This window comes from Pinus tabuliformis, chromosome 4_2 (genome assembly GCF_031772625.1).
Source record: "Pinus tabuliformis cultivar Carrire ecotype Pingquan chromosome 4_2, CPIR1, whole genome shotgun sequence".
Taxonomy (NCBI): domain Eukaryota; kingdom Viridiplantae; phylum Streptophyta; class Pinopsida; order Pinales; family Pinaceae; genus Pinus; species Pinus tabuliformis.
In genome coordinates, this window is record NC_142304.1 from 1,189,559,948 (window position 1) to 1,189,585,835 (window position 25,888).

The following is a 25,888-nucleotide window of genomic DNA, read 5'->3' on the forward strand; positions in this document are numbered from 1 at the left end:
GATAAGTCTACTGTCTCCTAATACAGTAGAGGAAGCTTATCAGATAGCACTGAAAGTTGAAGAAAAACTCATGAGGAAGTAGTCCGCCAGAGGGAGAGGTACTTTCTGAGGAAGGGTAAGTCAAGGTGGTAGAGGAAGATATACAACACCTAAAGATGGAGCAAGAAGCAGCTCAACCTAGTATGCACCCATAGGAGGTGATGCAAGAGGTAGAGGGAGTTTTTCTAGAGGAAGAGGAGGCAGAGGAAGAGACAGAGAAATAGGATATTACAGATGTAACAAACTGGGACACAGAGCTTTTGAGTGCCTAGAGAATGCAGAAGAAAAATCAGAGGAATGTCGTTGTTGCTCAAGTTGAGGGAGAAGAACTAGCAGCATCAGTGAAAGAAGAAGAAAATATACCGGAGTGAGGAGAATCTTTGGTAGTTAATAAAGTTTTGCTCAAGCCAACAAAGGAGGTAGTTGAACCATCACAAAGAAAGACTTTATTCAGAACCATATGTAAGGTCCAAGAAAAATGTTGCCAGATGATCATTGATAGTGGTAGCATTGATAATTTAGTCTCTACAGAAGTTTTGTAGAAATTGAAGCTAAAGACAATGAAACATCCAACACCTTACAAGGTGTCTTGGTTTTAAAAGGGACATCAACTGTTAGTAAATGAACAAAGTCAAGTCGAATTTCAGGTGGGCAAGTATAAATATAAAATTGTTTGTGATGTGATGCCAATGGATGTGTGTCACATATTGCTTGGAAGACTTTGGCAATATGACATAGGAGCCATGCATGATGGAAAAAGAAACACCTATAAGTTTGGAAATGATGGTGTCAATCATACGTTGCTGCCTCTGCAAGAAGAAGATGTACTAGGAAAGAAGACTGATCCAAAAAATATGTTACTTGGAGGAAAGGAATACTTGAAGAAGATTGAAGAAAATGAGGTAAATTTTGTTGTAATTTGCAAGCCCAAGGTAATAATGACTTCTACTAAAATTTCTGATTTACCCATTGAAATTCAAGAAATGTTGGAGAAATATTGTGATATTATTGTTGATGATTTGCCTAATGAATTACCACCCATTAGAAGAATCAGCCATCATATAGATTTGATACCTGGAGCAAGTCTACCTAACAAAGCAACTTACAAAATGATTCCTACATAAAATGAAGAGGTTAGGAAGTAAGTGCAAGAATTTCTTGACAAAGGGCTGATCAAAGAAAGCTTGAGTCGTTGCACAGTACCAACAGTGTTGAGCCCAAATAAAGATGGAGGCTGGAGAATGTGTACATATTCAACAGCCATCAATAAAATCACAATCAGGTACAGATTTCCATTACCTAGAATTGAAGATTTAATGGATTGCTTGAGTGGAGCAAAGTATTTTTGAAAACTAGATCTTAAAAGTGGGTATCATCAGATAAGAATAAGAGAAGGGGATGAGTGGAAAACTGCTTTTAAGACAAATGAAGGACTGTATGAGTGGAGAGTAATGCCTTTTGGGTTGTCCAATGCACCAAGTACATTTATGAGACTCATGAATGAAGTTCTTAAAGAGTTCATTGGTAAGTTTGTAATAGTATATCTGGACGATATATTAGTCTACAGTGGGTCTAGGGAGGAGCACGTGAGGCATTTAAATTATGTCTTACAAAGCCTACAACAAGAGAAATTATTGCTGAATTTGAAGAAGTGTTATGATCTAGGTGGATATTGGTGGCCACTTGCCAAGTCCACCTAGACCCCCATCATTGTCTTTCTCAGCATTTTCAGTTTCCTTAATTGTAGCACAACTTACTATTTTTAGCAGTTTTTTCGGGTCCTGAACTTCCGGAGCCGTTTTGAGGCCCTAAACGACGTTTTTTGGGGAATCCAGGGGCAACATGGGTCCATGAAATGGACTGATGTTGCCTGTTCCAACAATGATAGTGCTCGGATAGATCTTTCTAACGAGCTATTGTATGCGTCAAACGGAGATCATATGCCAAAGTTACGACCCCGGGAAGTTGATGTACCAATTTACCCCAAATGGGGCCCCAAAGTTTGGCGTTTCATCTCCTAGGGTTAGGTTTTGGAATGTTAAGGGTTTTCCATTTTTTCTCAACAATAAATAGGCCTTCGAGCCTCATTGTAACACAGTTCAGAGGCATGTAGCCATCACATCTCTTCTCAGAGATAAGCTACCATCGCCCTAGCTGGTTTATTTCCATTTCTGGTTGTAAGCATATTTCAGTATTTTCCATTAATGAAATGAAGTATTATTTCCGCTGCATCTTTGTGTATATGGTTATCTCTGTAATTTGTTGCATTCCTGTTTAAATCCGGATCATGTTCATTCATGAAAGAATAACTAGTGTACTTGGAATTTTTTTATTTCTGTTGAAGGGCTGAAGATGGATCCAGAAAAGATCAAGGAAATCATTGAGTGGCCTTCACCCAAGAATGTTTTTGAGGTAAGGAGGTTTCATGGTCTTGCTAGATTTTATAGAAAATTCATCAAGAATTTTAGTAAGATTAATGCACCTATTATTGAGACCATAAAAAAGGACAAACAACCATTTAGATGGACTGTTGAAGCAGAGAAGAATTTTCAGCTGTTAAAGAAAAAAATCATTGAAAAGCCTATTTTGGTTTTGCCTGATTTTAACAAACCTTTTCAAGTGAAGTGTGATGCCGGTGAAGAAGAAATTGGAGGTGTTTTAAGCCAAGAAGATAGACCAATAGCTTATTTTAGTGAAAAGCTAAATGGTTCCAAAAAGAAGTATTCTTCTTATGATAAGGAGTTTTATGCAGTTGTGCAGTCATTGAAGAAATGGAGGCATTATCTAATGTCAAAGGAATTCATCCTTTATTCAGATAACCATGCACTACAGTTTATTGATCTGAATTTGAAACTACTTGAAATTTGTTTGCAAGGTATTCAATTCAGAAATAAACATGTTTAAAAGACTTCCATATCTTGCAGAAAAGAAACACATGAAATTTTCAGCTGTTCATGACCCATTCAAGCATAGCAGAATTATTTCCTTTTCCTGTTTAACACATTAAAACGAATTTGTTCTGCAAAATAAATCAACCACATATGCAAAAGAAGTTGATAAAGCAGTTCACCCCCTCCAGGGCTACGTCTGCTGGGTCCAAAGCTCCCAATTGGGCTTGTCCTTGTTTTTATTAAATGCTCAAATTGAAAATACAGCTGAATAGAAGCATCTGCAGGAGAAATAGATGGTAGAAATGGATTCAGAACACTTGAATCCTTCAGGATAGACTATTGGATCACCTCCAATGGATACCTGCAACCCTGTACAATCTTCCCAATACTGGGCCCTGGTGGCTCCTAGAACTTTCACGGCTCCAAAACGTATGCAAATGACCTCTGATGGATGTAATACCTGCACCAATGGATTCAGAAGATCGAAATTATCCAAAATCAAAAAACAATTCGTCCAAAACCGACTTTCTGGGCCAAAGTTATGGCCATTTACTCCTGACTGCCAGTTTGGCCTAAAAGAACTCCAGCTAACTTTAGTGAAGGTCCAGTTAGCCCCGCCAAATATGGCGGGACCGCCAAATTTGGCGCCACCGCCAAATAATCCGCCAAAGCTGCAGTTACAATAAATGTTTGGTAATGGCCGCCTCGGATTTCGTGCCAGCAGTTTGTGTTGGCGGTTGGGTTAAGCCCACGGTTCTGTTGTCACGGTCATATGGGTATGGGGGCTGGCCCCCTTTGGTTTCCCGCCCAGCACAAATTTGAATTTAAATTAAATTTCGTCGCCCTTTTTGTCAAGTCCCACTCCCGTGGCCTAATGTTAAGGCGCTCGGCTGATAGACCAAATGTCGGGGGTTCGATTCCCCAACCGACCAAAACAAAATTTTGATACATCCGCCCAACCTTTTGCTGACGTCATCATGGGGGCCACGTGGCGGCCTGTGATTGGCTGCTGCAGAGGGAATATTCCTTGAAATATTCTAAGGAATATTCTACGGAATATTCTTTTTTTAATTTTTTTTAAAAAAAATTCAATTTTCTAATGTTTTGGGCAAAATATTCTTTTGGCCATATCTTCCTCATACGGCGATCGTTTTTCAAACCATTTGTGGCGCCGGAATCGAGAGGATGAGCACTTTGCAGTCGTTCAGCTTTGAACCAGTTCTGAGCACTTTGAATTTTGAACATTTTTACGACACTTAGGACATGCACCTGATCACGCCTCCCCATTGGGAAGCTTTTGGACCCCAAAAGCCTTCAACTACCTGTTAAAGAGGTGAGGGTACAGCTCCCTCACTCTGTCCACCTCCATCCACTTTGCCTTGATCGGTTTGCTACCTTTGAAACCAACCCGAACATAATCTACATTGCCCCTCCTTGAAGTGCGTGTCCTTCTGTCAAGGATTGTATCTTCTTTCAGCTCATCTAAGAATTCTGGCGAGAAATCTTCTATAGATGGCAACTGAACAGCACTTTCATGATCATCAATCAAAGGAGGTTCATACAAACGTAAGTTCTCCACATTGACAACAGAATACATTTGCATGTAGGAAGGCAAATCTAATTGAAAAGCATTATTTCCAACCTTCTTGAGGATTTTGAATGGACCATAACGAATAGGCTTCAACTTTTTACCTTCTCCTTGCATCCTTTCCTTACTAATGTACAACCATACCTCATCCCCTTCTTGAAACTTGTGATCGACTCTATGCTTGTCGTGTCTTTCCTTGTACTTGCTTTGACTCTTCTCAAGCTGTTCTTGAATTTGCTGATGTATTTGCTGAATTCTTTCAATGAATGAACGAGCTTTGTCAATATCACTATGTCCCTCAATGGCAACATCTTTCTCAAGAATGAAATCAAGAGGTGATTTTGGCAAGTAACCAAAACAAGCTTCAAACGGTGAGGTGCTTGTGGAAGAGTGCTTGGCACGATTGTAAGCATGTTGTATGTAGTGCAAATGTTCATCCCAAAGCTTGGGATGCTTGCTGCAATAACCTCTCAAGAGGTGCACAATGGTTCTGTTCACAACTTCGGTTTGTCCATCTGTTTGCGGATGGAAAACAATACTTTTTTTCAACTTTGTGTCCATCATCTCCCATAGGTTGGACCAAAAATTCCCCACAAATCTGGAATCCCTGTCACTAATAATGGAAGTAGGCAAACCAAAGTGAATCCATACATGATGAAAAAATAATTCAGCAGTTTGTTCAGCAGTTATAGTTTTCTTACAAGGCATAAGTATACACATTTTGCTGAAACGATCAACTACTACATATAAATAATCATGCTGCTTTCTAGATTTTGGCAAACCTCCTACAAAATCCATAGAGATGCTCTCCCATGGTCTAGAAGGTACCGGCAAAGGAGTATACAAACCAAGCTTCCTATTGCTAGGCTTGCTTGTAGCACATAATGAACAACCTCTTATGAACCTTGAAACCGAATCTACCATGCGAGGCCAATAGCAATACCTCTGTAGATGTGCAACTGTTTTGCTCACACCAAAATGGCCAGCAATAAGAGAAGAATGAGCTTCTCTTATGACATTTATCCTCTCCCCCTGTGGTATACACAAATTTCCCAAATGAAACAGCAAATTTTTATGCATGTGATAATCATTTTCCTCTACATGATTCCCTTTACTCAAGTTAGCATACACATCTTTAAAGTCATCATCAGATGCATATTGTTCTATGTAACTATCATGTACAATGGAATCATTCTTAATTAAAGTAATAGCACCAATAATAGGCCTCGAAAGCATATCAGCAACCTTATTCATAGTACCTTTCTTGTACCTTATTACCAAATGGAACTGTTGTAAGAAGCCCATCCATCTGAAGTGTCGTGACTGTTGTAGCTTGCTTTGTGATTGCAAGTACTGTAAGGGCTGATGGTCGGTATGTATAACAGTTTCTTTGCCCATCAAATAGTGTTTCCACTTTTTGATGCTTTGTACCAACGCATACAACTCCTTATCATATGTAGGATAATTTACAACAACACCATTAAAAGTTTCAGAATGAAATGCAATAGGCTTACCATGCTGTAGAAGAACTGCACCCATAGCATAATCACTAGCATCAGTTTGTATCTCAAATGGCTGTCTCAAATCCGGTAATGCAAGGACTGGAGCTGAACTAATCTTCTCTTTCAAAGATTCGAAAGCTTTTTGCTGCTTGCCTCCCCATTGGAAAGCATGCTTCACACTTGTCACTGCATGCATAGGAGCTGCTATAGAAGAGAAGTTAGAGATGAACTTCCTCCAATATTGAGCTGCACCCAAAAAACTTCTTACCTCTGTTATGGATTTGGGAGTAGGCCACTTCACAATAGCCTCAATCTTAGCAGGATCAATTCTCAAAGCACCTCCTCCTACTATGTGTCCCAAATAAACCAAAGAATTCTTTCGAAATTCACACTTTGACATTTTAAGATATAACTGATTCTTCTTCAAAACATCAAGTACTTTTCTAACATGCATGACATGATCTTCTCTAGACTTGCTGAAAATTAAGATGTCATCTAAGTAGACAATAACGAAATCATCAAGAAAAGGACGCAAGACATCATCCATTACCCGCATGAAAGTTGCAGGTGCATTGCACAAACCAAATGGCATCACAAGCCACTCAAAGAGTCCTTGTTTGGTTTTAAAGGCTGTCTTCCATATGTCACTTTCTTCAATTCTTACTTGATGATATCCACTACGCAAGTCTAACTTAGTGAAATATCGAGCATCTTTCAGCTGGTCTAGCAAATCATCTATCCTTGGGAGTGGGTAACGATTCTTTACCGTTATCTTGTTCAAGGCCCTGAAATCAACACACATACGCCAAGTGCCATCTTTCTTTGGAATCAATACAATCGGTGACCCACATGGCGAAGTACTTGGCCGTATGAAACCCTTGTCCAACAAGTCCTTGATTTGCTTCTTTATTTCAGCATTCTCCATAATAGACATGCGATACATGCCTATGTTTGGAAGAGGACAATCTGGATGCAAATGGATTTCATGCTGAATCTCCCTCTTAGGAGGCAAACCTGTTGGCTCTTGAAACATCTCATGATATACATCAACTACATCATACAGATCTGATTTAAGTTTTGGATCACAATTGTCAAATGACTCATGATTCACATCAACCTTGGGCTTAATCATAAGAAGAACAAAATTCTTACTTGAATTGACCAGCCTTTTTACCTGTCCTGCATTCACCATCGCTATATTTGTCTTCTTGCGATGAGCTCTAACAATGAACTCCTTGCCATCTTTGAACAAATGATACTTGTTTTCATGGCGATGAAAGATAGCTTTCCTGCCAAACAAGTAAGGACTTCCCAAAACAATTCCTGCTATATCAAAAGGTACCACATCAAGTTCAATTGTATCAATAAAATGTGCAGTAATTGCAAAGCGCAATGTGCACTTTCTTGAAACTTGTAAATTTGCATCCTTGCAAATCCATCCAAGTGGATATGGCTTCGGATGTGGAACGGTCTCAAGTTTAAGCTGCTTGACCAAGTCCTCTGATATAAGGTTTGATTGTGACCCACTATCAAAAAGTGTGTCAATCTTAGTATGTTTTGAAATCACCCTCACATGAAACAGTTCAATTCTTTCTTCCTCCTTAGGAGCTTGTACATGGCAGTTTGAGGTACTAGTGCTAGCTTGAGTTTCAATTTCTTTTCCCTTCAAGTTTTTCAAACCCATGGCTACAATTTTGGTTTCATCACCTGAATCTTCCCCTAAATCTTGTGGTGTAGATGTAGCAGCAGCAGTTTTCTGTTTCCCTTTGGATTTGTTAGATTGAGGTCTTTTTTCAGGATGTAATTTCCAACAGTTTTTCTCCTCATGGCCTGGTTTAGAACAGTGTTTACAGATCACTTTCTCACTCTCCTGTTTGACAGATGCATTCTTTTTGCCCTTTCCCTTGGAGGTTTTCTCTTTGCTTTTCCCCTTGGGGGGCTTGTTTCTACCCTCTTCAAATGTGTTTTTTCCCCTTGCCTCTAAATGGGTAGCTTGGACACAAACCTCGTCCACGCTAGTAGGGTTAAACATCAAGATGGTGTGTCTAAGGTAGCTATGCAAGCCACCAATGTATTTCAGCAAGGTGTCTTGGGACTGTAAATCTACCCCTAACAAGAGAGCTCTTCTCCTTAATTCTTGGGTGTAGTCTTGGACACTCTGACCCTTAAGTTGTCTGAAATTTTGCCAGTTCATAATGGCTTTCTGCATGTGAGCAAGAGGATAAAACTGTTTTTTAATGGCTAACAGAAATTCAGGCCATGTTAAGGTAACCTTACCAAATTTCTTGATCTCCTCTTTAGTCTTGGCCTCCCACCAGACCAAGGCTGCTCCATCCATTCTCAAAGAAGCCAACTGAATCTTTGTGGCATTATCATGCATATTTTGGATCCTCAAGTAAACTTCCAACTGCCTAATCCAGTTGTCAAGCTTTTCTGCATTCACTTCACCATTAAACATAGGTAATTCGAATTTTACATCAAGCTTCAAAAAAGGACTTTTTCCAGAGGATCTATGCTTATGAACAGAAGAAGACGAGGATGAAGAGGAAGAAGGTGAAGATGGGGGTGGTGGATCACCATTACCTCCATGTCCTTTCTTGGAATGATCATCATCCTTCTTACCTCCTGAAGAGCCCTCTCCTTCATGTGGATGTTTGGACCCTTCTCCAGCCAATTTCTCATTTCTTTCTTGGTACAATATCCTCACCATTTCAGTGAGATCTAAGAAAGCCTTTCTGAAGACTCTTTCTTCTTCTCTTGAATCTGTCTCTATAGGAATTTCTCCTTCATGCTCAGACATCCTTGAAGCTTCTGCTGAGACTCTTGAGGGTGAAATTGAAGGTGGAGGTGATGGCTCTCTGGCCTTCCTTGACTGAGGATTCTCTCTTTCTCTAGTCAACTGTCCTTCCCCTCTTTTAAGTTTCAACCTGGTAAGCATCAATACTTGCAAGACAATTAGAAGATCTTTGCACAAAAACCCTGAGCTCTGATACCACTTGATCTGAATTTGAAACTACTTGAAATTTGTTTGTAAGGTATTCAATTCAGAAATAAACATGTTTAAAAGACTTCCATATCTTGCAGAAAAGAAACACATGAAATTTTCAGCTGTTCATGACCCATTGAAGCATAGCAGAATTATTTCCTTTTCCTGTTTAACACATTAAAACGAATTTGTTCTGCAAAATAAATCAACCACATATGCAAAAGAAGTTGATAAAGCAGTTCACCCCCTCCAGGGCTACGTCTGCTGGGTCCAAAGCTCCCAATTGGGCTTGTCCTTGTTTTTATTAAATGCTCAAATTGAAAATACAGCTGAATAGAAGCATCTACAGGAGAAATAGATGGTAGAAATGGATTCAGAACACTTGAATCCTTCAGGATAGACTATTGGATCACCTCCAATGGATACCTGCAACCCTGTACAATCTTCCCAATACTGGGCCCTGGTGGCTCCTAGAACTTTCACGGCTCCAAAACGTATGCAAATGACCTCTGATGGCTGTAATACCTGCACCAATGGATTCAGAAGGTCGAAATTATCCAAAATCAAAAAAAAATTCGTCCAAAACCGACTTTCTGGGCCAAAGTTATGGCCATTTACTCCTGACTGCTAGTTTGGCCTAAAAGAACTCCAGCTAACTTTAGTGAAGGTCCAGTTAGCCCCGCCAAATATGGCAGGACCGCCAAATTTGGCGCCACCGCCAAATAATCCGCCAAAGCTGCAGTTACAATAAATGTTTGGTAATGGCCACCTCGGATTTCGTGCCAGCAATTTGTGTTGGCGGTTGGGTTAAGCCCACGGTTCTGTTGTCACGGTCATATGGGTATGGGGGCTGGCCCCCTTTGGTTTCCCGCACAGCACAAATTTGAATTTAAATTAAATTTCGTTGCCCTTTTTGTCAAGTCCCACTCCCGTGGCCTAATGGTAAGGCGCTCGGCTGATAGACCATAGGTCGGGGGTGTAGAGCCTCTACTTTACACCTACTTGTCTACCATTTTCCTCAGTTTTTCCTCATCTTTTCTTCACTTTTGCCTCGTTTTCACTATAAAACCACCCAGATCATTACATTAGGTGTCATTAAGCATGATCAAGCAAGTTTTGCTAATGAATGACTATTTGTTTAGATTTTGACTTACTTGCAGGAATCCCGCAGCTATCTGATGATCCTGCAGCTATCTGAAGATCCTGCAGCCTTTTTGTTAAACGCAATGTTCCACGTGTCGGTTTGCCAGATGAGCCACATGGGCACTTAGGTATCAACGTGCTCGAGGTTCCTGTCCCATTTTTCCAGCCATCCACGTCATCTTTACCCATGGTCAAAGCTGGTCAAGTTACGGTCAACTCAAGGCTGTTTAACGGTGATTGTGAGCTGCTAGGTCACGTCATCTTAAACGGTGACTTGTCCACGTTCTACAGGTGGCAGGGGACATGATCCAACATGGGATTCATTACCCATGACGACAGAACCATTAAACTCATCCACGCAGCCGTATGATGTGTCAAGGGACCATAAATACGCATGACAGTTTGTTGTTTTTCAGTTAATTAGCTGTATGAGTAGGCTATCTTAGAAACCTCTATAAATAGCTGCGTCTGCGTACGCTCATTAGACTTTTATCAGTTGTAATTTCTGAACTTGTGTTAAATTTAAGAGCATTGTGAACTCTGTTTTTTTAGTGCTATTCTAGCACTCTGTTTTGTACACTTTTTGCAAATGGAGGAATAGACATAGCACCGTTTTGAAGTTTCCAGATCTCTGAGTTTTCTTGTGGCTGAATGAACAGAGGGCCCCTACTCATCTCAGCCTCTGTAAAGTATTTTATGTGCAGTATTTCTTTATTTTCCTATTTCATTTCTTTAAGCATGTATAGTTTCATTTACTTGTTTTCCTTTCTTTCAAGCTGATCAGTGTTATTTCTTTGCAGGTTTCTTTTAGCCCGGGATTTATTTTTATGTGTGTGTGTTTGCTTTACAAACTAATGGTATTTGAAGTTGACAAATTCAAGTGCTGCCTTTGTTTTTATAGCTGATTTTTAATCTTATTTCTCAAAGAGCTGCTAACACATGAATGATCTTCATCATAAACTGTTATCTTTTAAGATCAGAATATCACTAACTTGCAGTTAGTTTTGAGTGCTTTCTAGACTGTTCTTTCACTACTTTCTAACCATACTTTGCATAGTACATATGGCTGAAGTAGAGAGTTAGAAAGAGCAAAATATTACCACTAGTCTTTAAAGTAGAGTTTTGATTTTAAGTGCTTCTTAGACTATTCTTTCACTACTTTCTAATCATACTTTGCATAGTACATATGGCTGAAGTAGAGAATTAGAAAGAGCAAACTGTTATCATTAGTCTTTCAAGCAGATTTTTCTCACTTTTCTAATTCAACTTAAGCTACTTTCTATCCGTGCTTTACACAGTACATGTGCTTTGAAGCATCGAGTTAGAGAGAGATAATCTTGATTTTTGGGTTTTAAAAGTGACTTTCTTTTCTTTTATTAGCAGCAGCTTGAATGGTGTCTAGTGCCATTGGAAGTGGTCATTTGCTTTCAAATTTATTTCAAGTTATTTCAGTTCATTTATTCCTTTCAAGCATTTCCTTTCAAGCAAGTAGTTAGAGATCACTAAACACACACTTTCACTCATTTAGGATTCACTCTACACACACACCATCACTCACTTGTTTATAAATTATCACTCCATCTTAGGAACATAATTAACCACAACAACACCCCAACGATAAGAAAAACTCTAAGAGGTTACTTAAGTACATATAGTACACCTTCACTTCATCAGCTTACGAGCCCCGGGTTGACAATTAATACTAGCAATTTAGATAACACTAAATTGACTAAACATTTTGGCGCCGTTGCCGGGGAAGTGAAATTAAGTAGCCATATTCTTAGAAGAAAAAAAAAATATAAAGTTTCAAGGAAAGAAGTTAATAGCCTATCTAAGTATGCTCTCCTCTTGCACTTTGAAGTGATCTGGAGGATCAGAAAGGAGAAAGTTATTGATTTAATAGTTTCTTGAGTATGCTCTCTTCTTGCACCTAGAGTGAACTGGAAGATCAGAAAAAGAACTATTTAACTTGACTTGAAGATAAAATAAAAAATGACATGCATAGAGCTAGAGATTCTAGGGGAAGGTTTTTAGCTAGAGCTCGAAGTTCAATTTTTACAAGTCCATCTGCTTCAAGAGATAGACAAGAGACACCTCCCTTATCTCCAACCGAAACTCCTAGTCCTGAAATTCAAGAGCCAAGAGTTGACTCTCCTATACCTTCTATTGAGTTTGAACTAGGAAGAGACTCTTCTCTTTCTCCTACAAGAAAACCAATTGTAATTGAGGAAATAGACTCACCTGAAGAGGAAGGAGAAATCTCTTCTCATTCACCCTTTGTAGAAGAACCAGAAGATTTTGAAATCCCTAGGAGAATCATCATGGCAGAGGAAGAAGGAGGTGGTAGAGGTAGAGGTAGAGGAGGAGGAGGAAATAACAATAACAATGGAGGAGGTAGAGGTCCCATTGGAGGAAATAGAGATGGGGATAACTCATTTGGGTTTCCCATTGTTAATGAGGACTCCCGAGCCACCATGAAAAACATATCACCATCCGTCCTCCCAAATTTTCATGGATTAAGAACTGAGGACCCTGAAACATTCTTGTTTGAATTTGAAGTTGTGTGTCGAACCTATGACTATCTGGATGATACTCAGAAACTCAAACTGTTCCCATCAACATTAAAAGATCAAGCTTTGAAATGGTTCATGGGGTTACTTACTCAATCCATTAGGACCTGGGATGAAATGAAACAAACCTTTTTGGATAGGTATTTGGACTATTGTATGCCTACTAATCATAAGGACGAGGTTTTTAAAATGATGCAAAAAGAAGATGAGAGCTTAGAAGATTTACTTGAGAGATTTCAATATAATTTAAAAAGAGCAAAAATGAGTACCTTGGATGAAGAGACCTTAAAAGCCCTCTTATTAAAAGCCATTAGGGATGAATGGATAGATATCTTAAACATGATGGGGAAGGGGGATATTTCTCAACTTTCTCTCAATGATATAGCAGAACTTTGTATCCATCTCTCAAGGGGTAAATCAAAAACTCAAAAAGGGCCTAGAGATCCTTCTCTCCTTAGGGCAAATAAATCTGCAACAGGATCAGTGAGTAGGGCTGAAATCGGCAATATGCTAGATGAATTTAAAACTGACATCTTAGGGAGTCTTAGTGAACAAATTGATACCCTTAAGATTCAAAATAAACAAAAAGCAGAAGCCGAGGCTATGACTATCTTTTGCCCGAAGTGTAGAAAGAAGCATGCTTTAAGGGAATGTCCCTTGGAAGCACAAGTTGTGGAAACCTGTGTAATTTGCTCAGAAACCCATGAGACCAAGGAATGTCCTTCAATCCCTGGCCTCAAAGCAGTCTTTCAAGAAGATCCAAGTACGCTTGAATCCCTTTGTTTTGTTGCAAGAAGACCTTGGCAGGGGCAGCAAAATCAAGGGTTTAACAACTCTATGAATTTCCAACCCCCACCAAATTGGAATCCTTGGCAACAACCTTGGTCACAACCACAAAATCCTTTCCAAGCATGGTTGCAAAGCATGCAAATGCAAAATCCTTATGGGAGATTTTCCCAATTCTATCAATATCCTCAATCCTTTCAAAATCAGCAAGCTCCCCAACTTCCAAATCAAGGTCAACAATTGTCATTACCATTCCCTCAACAACAACAACCTCCTCCACAAAATCAAAATTCTCAACTCTTGTTACAATCTCAACAGAGGCCAAATCAACTTCCCTCTCAACCTCAACCAAACCCCAATAATAGGAATCCTCAAAGTGCTTACGTGATGGAAGGTCAACCACTCATGGAAGGTCAACCATTCCCTACCTATATGGTTGTTCCTCTCAATGAGGTCCAACTCAGATCAGGTAGAATCCTAGACCAACCTTCTACAAGTGCTCAACAACCAAGCATTTCTGAGGAAGAATCTCTCAAAGCCAATAAGGGTTCTGAAGTATCCCTTCAAAACCCAAGCATTAAAGAAAAAGAAAAAGAATCAACTCCCTTAGTAGAGCAACCCACATCTTCAGCTACTCCTCCTTTTCCTGAAAGATTGCAAATTGATAAAGGAGTGGAGAAGCAGATTTGGTTGCCTGACTATAGCTTTCTAGATGAATTGAAAAATGTCTGTATCAAGATTCCCTTGTTAACAGCCATTAAGGAGATTCCCATTCTAGCAAAGACAATAAAGAAGATGAGTTTGAAAAAAACAATAAAAAGAACCAGAGATACCAAAAGGATACATCTAGTTGGAAAAATTGCAGACATTATGATGGGTAAAATTACCATGCAAAAATATGTAGATCCCGGTAGCCCTATTGTTAAAACTCATATTAATGGGGTTGAAATCCCAAATACTTTGATTGACTTAGGAGCCGCTATCAACATTATGAGTAGACAGACCATGGATCAGTTAAAACTTCCTAACCTTCTCTTTACACCTAATTTGTTGCAACTTGCAGATAGATCAATCATTAAACCTGATGGTGTATTTGAAGACATTCCAGTTTCACTAGACTCTTGGGAATATCCAGTTGATTTTATGATTTTAACTCCCAAGAACAATCTAGGAGGACATCCTCTTATTTTAGGAAGACCTTGGCTGGCCATAGCTGATGCTTTCATAAGTTGTAGGTCTGGAGACATGTATATATCAGATGGTAATTCTACCAAGAAATTCAACTTGTATCCTCCCGCAAAGGCAATAACAGAAATAGGAGAAGATGAGTGGATTGATGATGAGGATACTCTTCAACCTGTTCTAACCATCTCTGAGATCAGTGAGGACAGTCAAATTCTAAATACATTAGAAAATTTTGAGATACCTTTAGAATATGACTCTTCACAGTTTCAGTTAGATGCAGACATTGAATATCTCTCCTCTAGACAGATGTCTCTCTTCTCAATGGAAGAGTTTGGTAGTTCTACAGTTGAAATCTTTCCAGAAAAAACATTAAACATTAACAAGAACTTGGAAAGACTACAACAAGAAGAATTAACTAAACTGTTGCAAAAACATTCCACTGCCTTTGCATGGGAATATACTGACATGAAAGGAATCGACCCTAAGACTTGTATTCACCACATTTATATTGAAGAAAACAACAGACCCATTAGGCAGCCACAAAGACGGATGAATCCAAATCTTAGGGAAATTGTGAAAGAAGAACTTTAGAAATTGCTCAAGGTACACTTCATTTACCCCATTTCAGATAGCCAATGGGTTTCTCCCTTGGTTATAGTGCCCAAAAAGAATGGTAAATGGAGAGTTTGCATTGACTATCGAGAATTGAACAAGGCAACCTTAAAGGATCATTTTCCTCTACCTTTTATTGATCAGGTACTAGACACTTTAGCAGGTAAAAAGTATTTCTCATTCTTGGATGGTTTTAGTGGTTACAATCAGATTCAGGTAGCACCTGAAGATCAAGACAAAACCACCTTTACTTGTCCTTGGGGAACTTTTGCCTATCGAGTACTTCCTTTTGGATTGTGCAATGCACCCGCTACATTTCAAAGGGCTGTACTAGGAATCTTCTCAGATCTGATTCATGATTGTGTAGAGGTATACATGGACGATTTCACAGTCTATGGTAATACATTTGAAGAAGCTTTGGCAAATTTGGAAAAAGTACTGGTAAGATGTAAGGAAACAAATCTTTCTTTAAGTCATGAAAAGTGTTTTATGATGTTTACTGAAGGGATTGTTTTAGGACATCATATTTCAGGAGATGGAATCAAAGTTGATAGATCTAAAGTAGAAGTCATCTCTAAGTTACCTGTTCCAAATTGCCAAAGAGATGTTAGAAGTTTTCTTGGGTTTACTGGTTATTACAGAAGATTTATTGAAAACTTCACTAAGATAGCATCCCCTCTTTTCAGACTACTTACTAAAGATTGTGAATTTAAGTGGGATCCTGAATGTCAATCTGCCTTTGAAGCTTTAAAGACTAGAATATCTGAAGCACCCATTCTAAGGGGTCCAAATTGGAAACTCCCTTTCCACATTTCTACTGATGCTTCAGATACAGCTTTAGGAGCTGTTTTGGGACAAAAGGATTTGATCCCTTATGCCATTTATTACACGAGTAAGAATTTGACTCCTACTGAGTTAAATTATACTGTTACTGAAAAGGAATTTCTAGCCGTTGTTCATGCTATAAACAAGTTTAGACACTATATAACCGGCTATGAAACCTTTGTCCACACTGATCACTCTGCCATTAGATACCTCATGAACAAACCAGTCACTAATGGTAGAGTTACAAGATGGATTTTGCTTTTACAAGAATTCAACATAACTGTGTTAGATCGACCAGGTAAACAGAACACAGTAGCTGACTTCTTGTCTAGAATCCAAAACACTAATGAGGACTCTCCTATAGAGGATAAATTTCCAGATGAGTATTTGTTTGCAGTAACTACCAAAACCCCTTGATATGCTGATATTGCTAATTATTTAGTTACTGGAAAGTTACCTTTACATTTATTTCCTAATGAGAAAAGGAAAATCATTCAGGATAGTTCACATTATTCTTGGATTTCTAATGAATTGTTCAGAACAGGGCCAGATTTGATGATCAGAAGATGTGTACGGGAGGATGAAATGCCTGACATCCTTAAGGCATGTCATGACGAACCTTGTGGCGGACATTTTTCTGATAAGAGGACTGCCTATAAAATCCTTTCATCAGGATATTATTGGCCTTCTCTCTTTAAGGATGCGAAGCAATATGTTAAAAGGTGTGACAGTTGTCAGAGAATTGGGAGACCAACTCTTTCAAATGAAATGCCACTACAGCCACAGGTATGCATCGAACCTTTCGAGAAATGGGCTCTAGATTTTGTTGGACTAATTAATCCGCCATCCAAGCAAAACAGATATATATTGGTTTGTACTGATTATGTTACCAAGTGGGTAGAAGCTATAGCATTAACTTCTGCTACTGAAAATTCAGTTGTTCAATTTCTTTTTAAGGATATTTTCACTCGTTTTGGTGTCCCAAGAGAAATTGTAACAGATCAGGGAAGCCAATTTACATCAAGGATGATGGAGAAGCTGATGGAGGAATATAAGATCAAGCATAGAACATCTACTCCATACCATCCGCAAGCGAATGGTCAAGTAGAATCTACAAATAAAGTTCTTGAAAGCATCATCACAAAGACTGTTCATCTTCATAGAAGAGATTGGGCAGAAAGGCTTCCTGAAGCCTTATGGGCCTATAGAACTACATGGAGGAACACCACAGGACATTCTCCCTATGAACTTGTTTATGGGAAGGAAGTCCTGTTCCCCATTGAGTTCCAAATCAAGACCTTCAAGACAGCAGTTCAATTGGGGATGAGCTTATCAGAAGCCCAGAAGCACAGAATGGACCAGTTAAACGAACTAGATGAAATGAGACAAGATGCAATTCTAAGGACCGATCTAGTTCAGCACCAAAGAAGCAAATGGCATGATCGACATATCAAAGAAAAGAAGTTTCAAAAGGGTGATTGGGCACTCTTGTTTGATTCAAAATTTAAGGACTTCAAAGGAAAATTTCAAACTCATTGGCTTGGGCCATATGAGATTGATGAAGTCTTTAATAATGGAGCAGTTAGAGTGAAGACTATTGATGAACTTCAAACTCCCTTTATTGTGAATGGCCACCGGTTGAAAGTTTACCACAAGCCACTCTCAAAAGAGGAGTTTGTTAAGTTATTCCAAGGCGATTCTGAAATGAGGCTGGTTGAGAAGAATTCTTCTCCTCCATCAGCCTAATCTCTGTTTCTTTCAATTTCAATGAAAAAAAAAAAAAAAAAAAAAAAAAAAAGAAAAAAAAAAGAAGAAAAAAAAATGAATAAATGTATGAGCCTGAAAACCAATCTCTGATTGGCAGTCTCATGCAGAAAACATGAGGTGAAAATCAGGGTCACCTGACACCTCATGTTTTCCAAAAAAAAAAATCTCTCTCTCTCTTTCATCTCATTTCATTTATTCCATCTCACCATTTCCTTCCATCTCACCATCCTCACTTCACCTCACTGCTTTCCACCCATTCATTCATTCATTTATTCCATTTCATTTCATTAATAAAGTTTTTTTTCAGGCAACTAAAGTATTTTATGCAGCTGGAAGACACCATTGCAGTTCCTGCAGCTATTTGGCAATTCTGCAGCCGTTTAGCCTTTCTGCAACCTTCTGTACCTGCACAAGAAACACAGTCTGTTTGAAGAAAATATTTACAGTTCAAAATCATCAAAGATAAGGAGGAAAGAATCATGTGCTAGCAATAAAGTTGACAAAAGGTTAGTAGCAAATTATCAGAAGCCAAATCAAATGCGGATCTGAGGTATGTTTAAAATTTTAAACCTATAGTTATTTCATTACGCAGAATTTTCTGGGTTATGTCTTGTTGGCCACTAATTGTAATGATTACCCATTTTCTTTTCCCATACGACCACAAATCTACGAATCCTCCACGTCTACCAGCTCATAATACCCACGATTTTTGAAATCACATATGGCTGTTTTTGTCATTAAGGTTTCGTACCCTAATGACGTAACCTACCGTATTACGTCTCTCTCAGTCCTCATCCCGCAGCCATGTGTTAATCCACAGCCGAAATCGGAGAATATAGCCGTTCCATTCATCATTTCGAAACCCTCTGCGCTCATAACACTCCATTTCACGCTATCATCTCCCTTATTCCGTTTCACTCACTACGATTACCTTCATAAACCATACTCTGTTTTTCTCTCTGCTGTATAGCCAGTAAACGTGTGATACAGTTGTATTACGACTGCTAGTCACCGTTTCACTGTGTTCACGCTGTTATCCACCACTTAACTCTGATTCAAGCCGTGAATTCTCGGTGTCTGAGGCTGTTGATGCACCCATATATCCTCTGTTCCACAAAGTCTGAACAAGAACCGAGGAATTACTGTGTAAAGCCACCATCAAAGTCGTGTTTTAAACAGAGCTGAGGAGTCAATGGGAAAACTTTTAAGGGCTGAACCAGAAGGTTCGAAATTCTTGGAGGCATACCCTCAGGTTGAGGAGGCATTGCAAAAAGCCAATTGGCTACAGTGCATCAAGAAGTTTAAGGGCTACCACAAAGAAGTAACAAAAGCCTTTGCAAGGTCATTCAAGGATAAAGACAGTCAAGTAGAGGTGGGCGATTTAACATTTGCAGTCAGTGAGGGAAGCATAGCAAGGGCTACATCTCTTCCACAAACCGGTGAACGTTGGTTCAAAAACCGGGCAGTCCAGGATCAACAATGGAAGCGGATTTTTAAAAACCCAGGTATGGATACAAGTGTTTTCACCAAAGGAATTCCTATCTCTCATGTTAAGGAAGAATGGAAAATTCTACTGTTGTTAGTGCAAAAATTTTTCACGTGTGAAGGGAGATTTGGGGTATTATACGTTTATCATGGTAAAATTATGCTGCAATTTCAAGGAGAACATGATATAAATCTTCCCTACTTTCTATTCCAAAGCCTTAGGAAAATGTGTTCCATGGCCCAACGGAATCCACGAAACATTGAAGCTTACCTCTGTCATCATAGTCTTGTTAAGTTATTGGTGGAAGAACAATTAAAAGAAAAACAAGACACATGGGAGAAATTCCTTGTAAGGAATCATTTTAAAGAACCTGGAGAAACTTCTATACCTAGGAAAAGCAGAAGGAAGAGAAAAGAAAGTATCTCTGAGACTGATATCTTAGAGGAAACTGTTCAAGGACAAACTGTAGAGGAAATAGAAGTACATCATCCTGAACCTGAGATTGAACCTACTGAGGACAGTGCTCAAGAGATTATCTCAGAAACCCTCGCTGAACTTGCCAAAGAAGCTGCCAAAAAGAGAAGAGAAGATAAAAAGAAACAAAAACAAGACAAGGGAAAATCCATAATTCAAGAAACTGATCAGACTCCAGAGCATTCTAGTGATGAAGAAAGAGATAGCCAGCCCTTAGCACAAAGGTTAGCTAAACTCCATGAGAAAATTGCCCTCTCCAAGAAAGTAAAAGTACAAAAACCAAGGAAAAAGGCACAAAAAGAAACACAGAGTGCTGCCACTGTAAGAAGGAGTAGTAGATTGCAGAATAAAGGGAAAGCCACAAGGACACTTTTCATTGATCTAAGCACACCTGAGAAGGGTGCTATAAAAACAGACCTTGAGGATAGTCCACAACGTGAGGCAGCTACTCCTCCAAGGGAGGACAGTCCATTTCAGCCGGAGTTTGAAACTGAAATTGAGCATGAATATAGTCCAAGGAAGTCACCAATTGTTGACCCAGTTCAACAAGAGGTGTACAACTATTTTGAAACATTGGAGCAGAACACTGCTGGCCCAAGTAATGTCATACCTCATGAGTAGCAAATAGACTTACTCAAACAAGAGATCTATGAACTTGAGGTGCTAAACCGTCACATTAAACAGAGAAATGAAGAAATGAAGCAGCAAGCTGATATTGCCAAAGCAATCCAAGATAACACCTTGCTTCACATGGGCATGTGGCAGAAGAAAAACAGCAGACTCAAGAAGAGATGTAGAAGGCTGAACAGAGCCTTAATCAATTTGAAATTCAGATGCATGTTCAAGAGACCAAAGGTTAATGTTTCCACACAAAGGAAGAATAGGAGATTGGATGTCTTAGCTGAGGCATCCCAGCAGATGGATTGAATTGTGTTTTCATTGCATGAGGACATGCAATACCCTTGGAGTGGGGGTATGTAGAGCCTCTACTTTACACCTACTTGTCTACCATTTTCCTCAGTTTTTCCTCATCTTTTCTTCACTTTTGCCTCGTTTTCACTATAAAACCACCCAGATCATTACATTAGGTGTCATTAAGCATGATCAAGCAAGTTTTGCTAATGGATGACTATTTGTTTAGATTTTGACTTACTTGCAGGAATCCCGCAGCTATCTGATGATCCTGCAGCTATCTGAAGATCCTGCAGCCTTTTTGTTAAACGCAATGTTCCACGTGTCGGTTTGCCAGATGAGCCACATGGGCACTTAGGTATCAACGTGCTCGAGGTTCCTGTCCCATTTTTCCAGCCATCCACGTCATCTTTACCCATGGTCAAAGCTGGTCAAGTTACGGTCAACTCAAGGCTGTTTAACGGTGATTGTGAGCTGCTAGGTCACGTCATCTTAAACGGTGACTTGTCCACGTTCTACAGGTGGCAGGGGACATGATCCAACATGGGATTCATTACCCATGACGACAGAACCATTAAACTCATCCACGCAGCCGTATGATGTGTCAAGGGACCATAAATACGCATGACAGTTTGTTGTTTTTCAGTTAATTAGCTGTACGAGTAGGCTATCTTAGAAACCTCTATAAATAGCTGCGTCTGCGTACGCTCATTAGACTTTTATCAGTTGTAATTTCTGAACTTGTGTTAAATTTAAGAGCATTGTGAACTCTGTTTTTTTAGTGCTATTCTAGCACTCTGTTTTGTACACTTTTTGCAAATGGAGGAATAGACATAGCACCGTTTTGAAGTTTCCAGATCTCTGAGTTTTCTTGTGGCTGAATGAACAGAGGGCCCCTGCTCATCTCAGCCTCTGTAAAGTATTTTATGTGCAGTATTTCTTTATTTTCCTATTTCATTTCTTTAAGCATGTATAGTTTCATTTACTTGTTTTCCTTTCTTTCAAGCTGATCAATGTTATTTCTTTGCAGGTTTCTTTTAGCCCGGGATTTATTTTTATGTGTGTGTGTTTGCTTTACAAACTAATGGTATTTGAAGTTGACAAATTCAAGTGCTGCCTTTGTTTTTATAGCTGATTTTTAATCTTATTTCTCAAAGAGCTGCTAACACATGAATGATCTTCATCATAAACTGTTATCTTTTAAGATCAGAATATCGCTAACTTGCAGTTAGTTTTGAGTGCTTTCTAGACTGTTCTTTCACTACTTTCTAACCATACTTTGCATAGTACATATGGCTGAAGTAGAGAGTTAGAAAGAGCAAAATATTACCACTAGTCTTTAAAGTAGAGTTTTGATTTTAAGTGCTTCTTAGACTATTCTTTCACTACTTTCTAATCATACTTTGCATAGTACATATGGCTGAAGTAGAGAATTAGAAAGAGCAAACCGTTATCATTAGTCTTTCAAGCAGATTTTTCTCACTTTTCTAATTCAACTTAAGCTACTTTCTATCCGTGCTTTACACAGTACATGTGCTTTGAAGCATCGAGTTAGAGAGAGATAATCTTTATTTTTGGGTTTTAAAAGTGACTTTCTTTTCTTTTATTAGCAGCAGCTTGAATGGTGTCTAGTGCCATTGGAAGTGGTCATTTGCTTTCAAATTTATTTCAAGTTATTTCAGTTCATTTATTCCTTTCAAGCAAGTAGTTAGAGATCACTAAACACACACTTTCACTCATTTAGGATTCACTCTACACACACACCATCACTCACTTGTTTATAAATTATCACTCCATCTTAGGAACATAATTAACCACAACAACACCCCAACGATAAGAAAAACTCTAAGAGGTTACTTAAGTACATATAGTACACCTTCACTTCATCAGCTTACGAGCCCCGGGTTGACAATTAATACTAGCAATTTAGATAACACTAAATTGACTAAACAGGGGGTTCGATTCCCCAACCGACCAAAACAAAATTTTGATACATCCGCCCAACCTTTTGCTGACGTCATCATGGGGGCCACGTGGCGGCCTGTGATTGGCTGCTGCAGAGGGAATATTCCCTGGAATATTTTAAGGAATATTCTACGGAATATTCTTTTTTTAATTTTTTTTAAAAAAAATTCAATTTTCTAATGTTTTGGGCAAAATATTCTTTTGGCTATATCTTCCTCATACGGCGACCGTTTTTCGAACCGTTTGCGGCGCTGGAATTGGGAGGACGAGCACTTTGCAGTCATTTAGCTTTGAACCAGTTCTGAGCACTTTGAATTTTGAGCATTTTTACGACACTTAGGACATGCACCTGATCATTTATAATGCAGCAGCCAAAGCTCAGCCAGAAACATGCTAAATGGGCAGAGTATCTTCAAGGTTTCCATTTTTTTTTTTGAAGCATATAAATGGGTAGTCAAACAAAGTTGTAGATGCCTTAAGTAGGAGGAATGTATTATTTCAAGAGAGTCAAATCCAAGTGTTGGGTTTTGATTTTCTTAAAGAAGTGTATGAGACTGATTTAGAATTTAAAGAGGCATTTGAGGCTTGTAAAAATCCTGTTTTGACGGATAGGAGTAGATGGTTGGATTACTTCTTACAAGATGGACTGTTATTTAAAAGAAATCAGTTGTGCATACCAACGTATTCAATGAGAGATAATTTAATCAAAGAAAAACATAGTGGAGGACTTGCAGGACATTTTGGCATAGAGAAGACTTATGAATAGCTAAACAGATTTTATTTCTGATCGAAAGTGAAATCTGAAGTGGAGAAGTATGTGAGAACTTACAAAATCTGTCAATATGCAAAGGGAAGGAGCCAAAACACAGGTTTGTATATCCCATTACCAATTCTAGATAGGCCTTGGGATATGGTAAGTATGGATTTTGTTTTGGGCTTACCAAAGACTCAAAGAGGTAATGATTCAATTTTTGTTGTAGTGGACAGATTTTAAAAAATGGCACACTTTATTCCATGTTATAAAACTAGTGATGCTTCTCACATTGATAATTTGTTTTTTAAGGAGATTGTAAGATTGCATGGGTTGCCCAAAAGTATTGTCTCAGACAGGGATTCCAAATTTGTTGGACATTTATGGAGGACACTATGGAAGAAGCTAGGAACTAAATTAAGTTTTAGTTCTGCCTATCATCCACAAACTGATGGACAGACTGAAGTGGTGAACAAGAGTTTAGGCAATCTTTTAAGGAGCCTTACTGCAGAACATCTAAAGCAATGGGATCAAGTGTTAGCACAAGCTGAGTATGCATATAATGACTCACCTAATAGGAGTATAGGACAGAGTCCATTCCATATTGTTTATGGAATGCATCCAAGAGGAATATCTGAGTTGAGAAATTTGGGAAAAGAAGAGATGAGAAGTGCAGAGGGTGAAGACTTTGCTTCAGAAATGCAAGCAATACATGAACAAGTGAAGCAACAGCTGCAGGATAGCAACATCAAATACAAAACCAGAGCAGACATGAGAAGAAGAGAGGTGAACTTTGAAGTTGGAGATCTAGTTTTAGCACATCTCAAAAAGGAGAGGTTTCCAAAGAGGGAGTATAACAAACTAAAGTTAAAAAAAAATGGACCATGCAGAGTGTTGAGGAAATTTTCTGCAAATGTTGCGAGATTGAGTTACCCCCTGATGTTGGAATATCACCAATTTTTAATGTTGCAGACCTGTACAAGTATGAAGGTGAAAATGCTGATGATACAACACAAGATCAAGAGATCCAAGAGATTGACTGGGTGAAACAGTTACCCACAGCAAAGGAGTTACAACCAAAAAGAATTCTCGACAAGAAGGTGTGTAAGAAGACAAGGGGACGAGAGTACTTCCAGTATTTGGTAAAATGGAAGGGACAATCGACCGTTGAAGCTACTTGGGTTACAAAATACATGCTACAGAAACTGGGCAGTTTTGTAGATGAACTCATGGACAGGAGCCCATGAAAAATTTTGTCCTCAGGAGTCTGATGCAGGAGTCTGTCCATAAAGGTGTCTACTTAATTCCTTGCTCATGCGGCAAACCCTATGTAGGTGAGACTGGGAGATCCTTTAACATAAGAATCCAGGAACACTTAGCAGACATAAAACACAATCGATCCAAATCCTCAGCTCTAGCTGAACATTCTGATAAAACTAAGCACCAAATATGCATAGAAGATACCTGTATCTTAGCTAGGAGTGATCACTACTTCATAAGGAAATTCAGAGAAGCCATAGAAATTAGCAAACACCCTAATAACCTCAACAGAGATGAGGGATGGACCATAAGCAAAAACTGGGTTCCAATCCTATCATCCAAATCTACCCCTAACTATAATCCTCCCCTAATGAACCTAGAACAAACATAAAAATTCTAATCCATTTTAATTTAATAACACACAAAGACCTTAATAAAATACAATTTAACAAAAAATTCATAGGAAATAAACATCAATTGAAAATATCTTAACTATAATAAACTCCTCAACATAGGATAATATGTAGGGAGCCTTAATAAATAATCATGACTTATAATATAAACTAATATAAATACAAAGCAAAAATAACTCATTAATAAATAATTTAATAAATAAATTGAAATAAATATAATCATAACAATTAAAATTAAAAAATTAATAAACTAATACAAACTAAAACTATTATTTGTATTTGTTTTAATTATTATAATTAAAACTAATACAAATACAAAGTAAAAATAACTCATTAATAAATAATTTAATTAATAAATTGAAATAAATATAATCATAACCATTAAAATTAAAATTAAGAAATAAATTGAAATAAATATAATTATAACAATTAAAAAATAAAATAATAATCAAAATAAATAAATATAATTAAAACAATTAAAATTAAAAGTAATAATTAATTAAAATAATAATTAAAATAAACAAATAATTAAAATATATACAATTAAAAACAATTATATAATCAATATAATTAAAATAAATCATTGAAAGATAACTATTAGTAAGGCAGGCTTGCTCGATGGCGAACCCTAGCTCCCCCGTCTCCATGCCCTCGGCCGCCATCAGCTCTTGGATTGCGTTGCGGGAGAATAGGTTTGAGAGATCGGAGCACAGACTCCGGGGCTGTCTCTCTG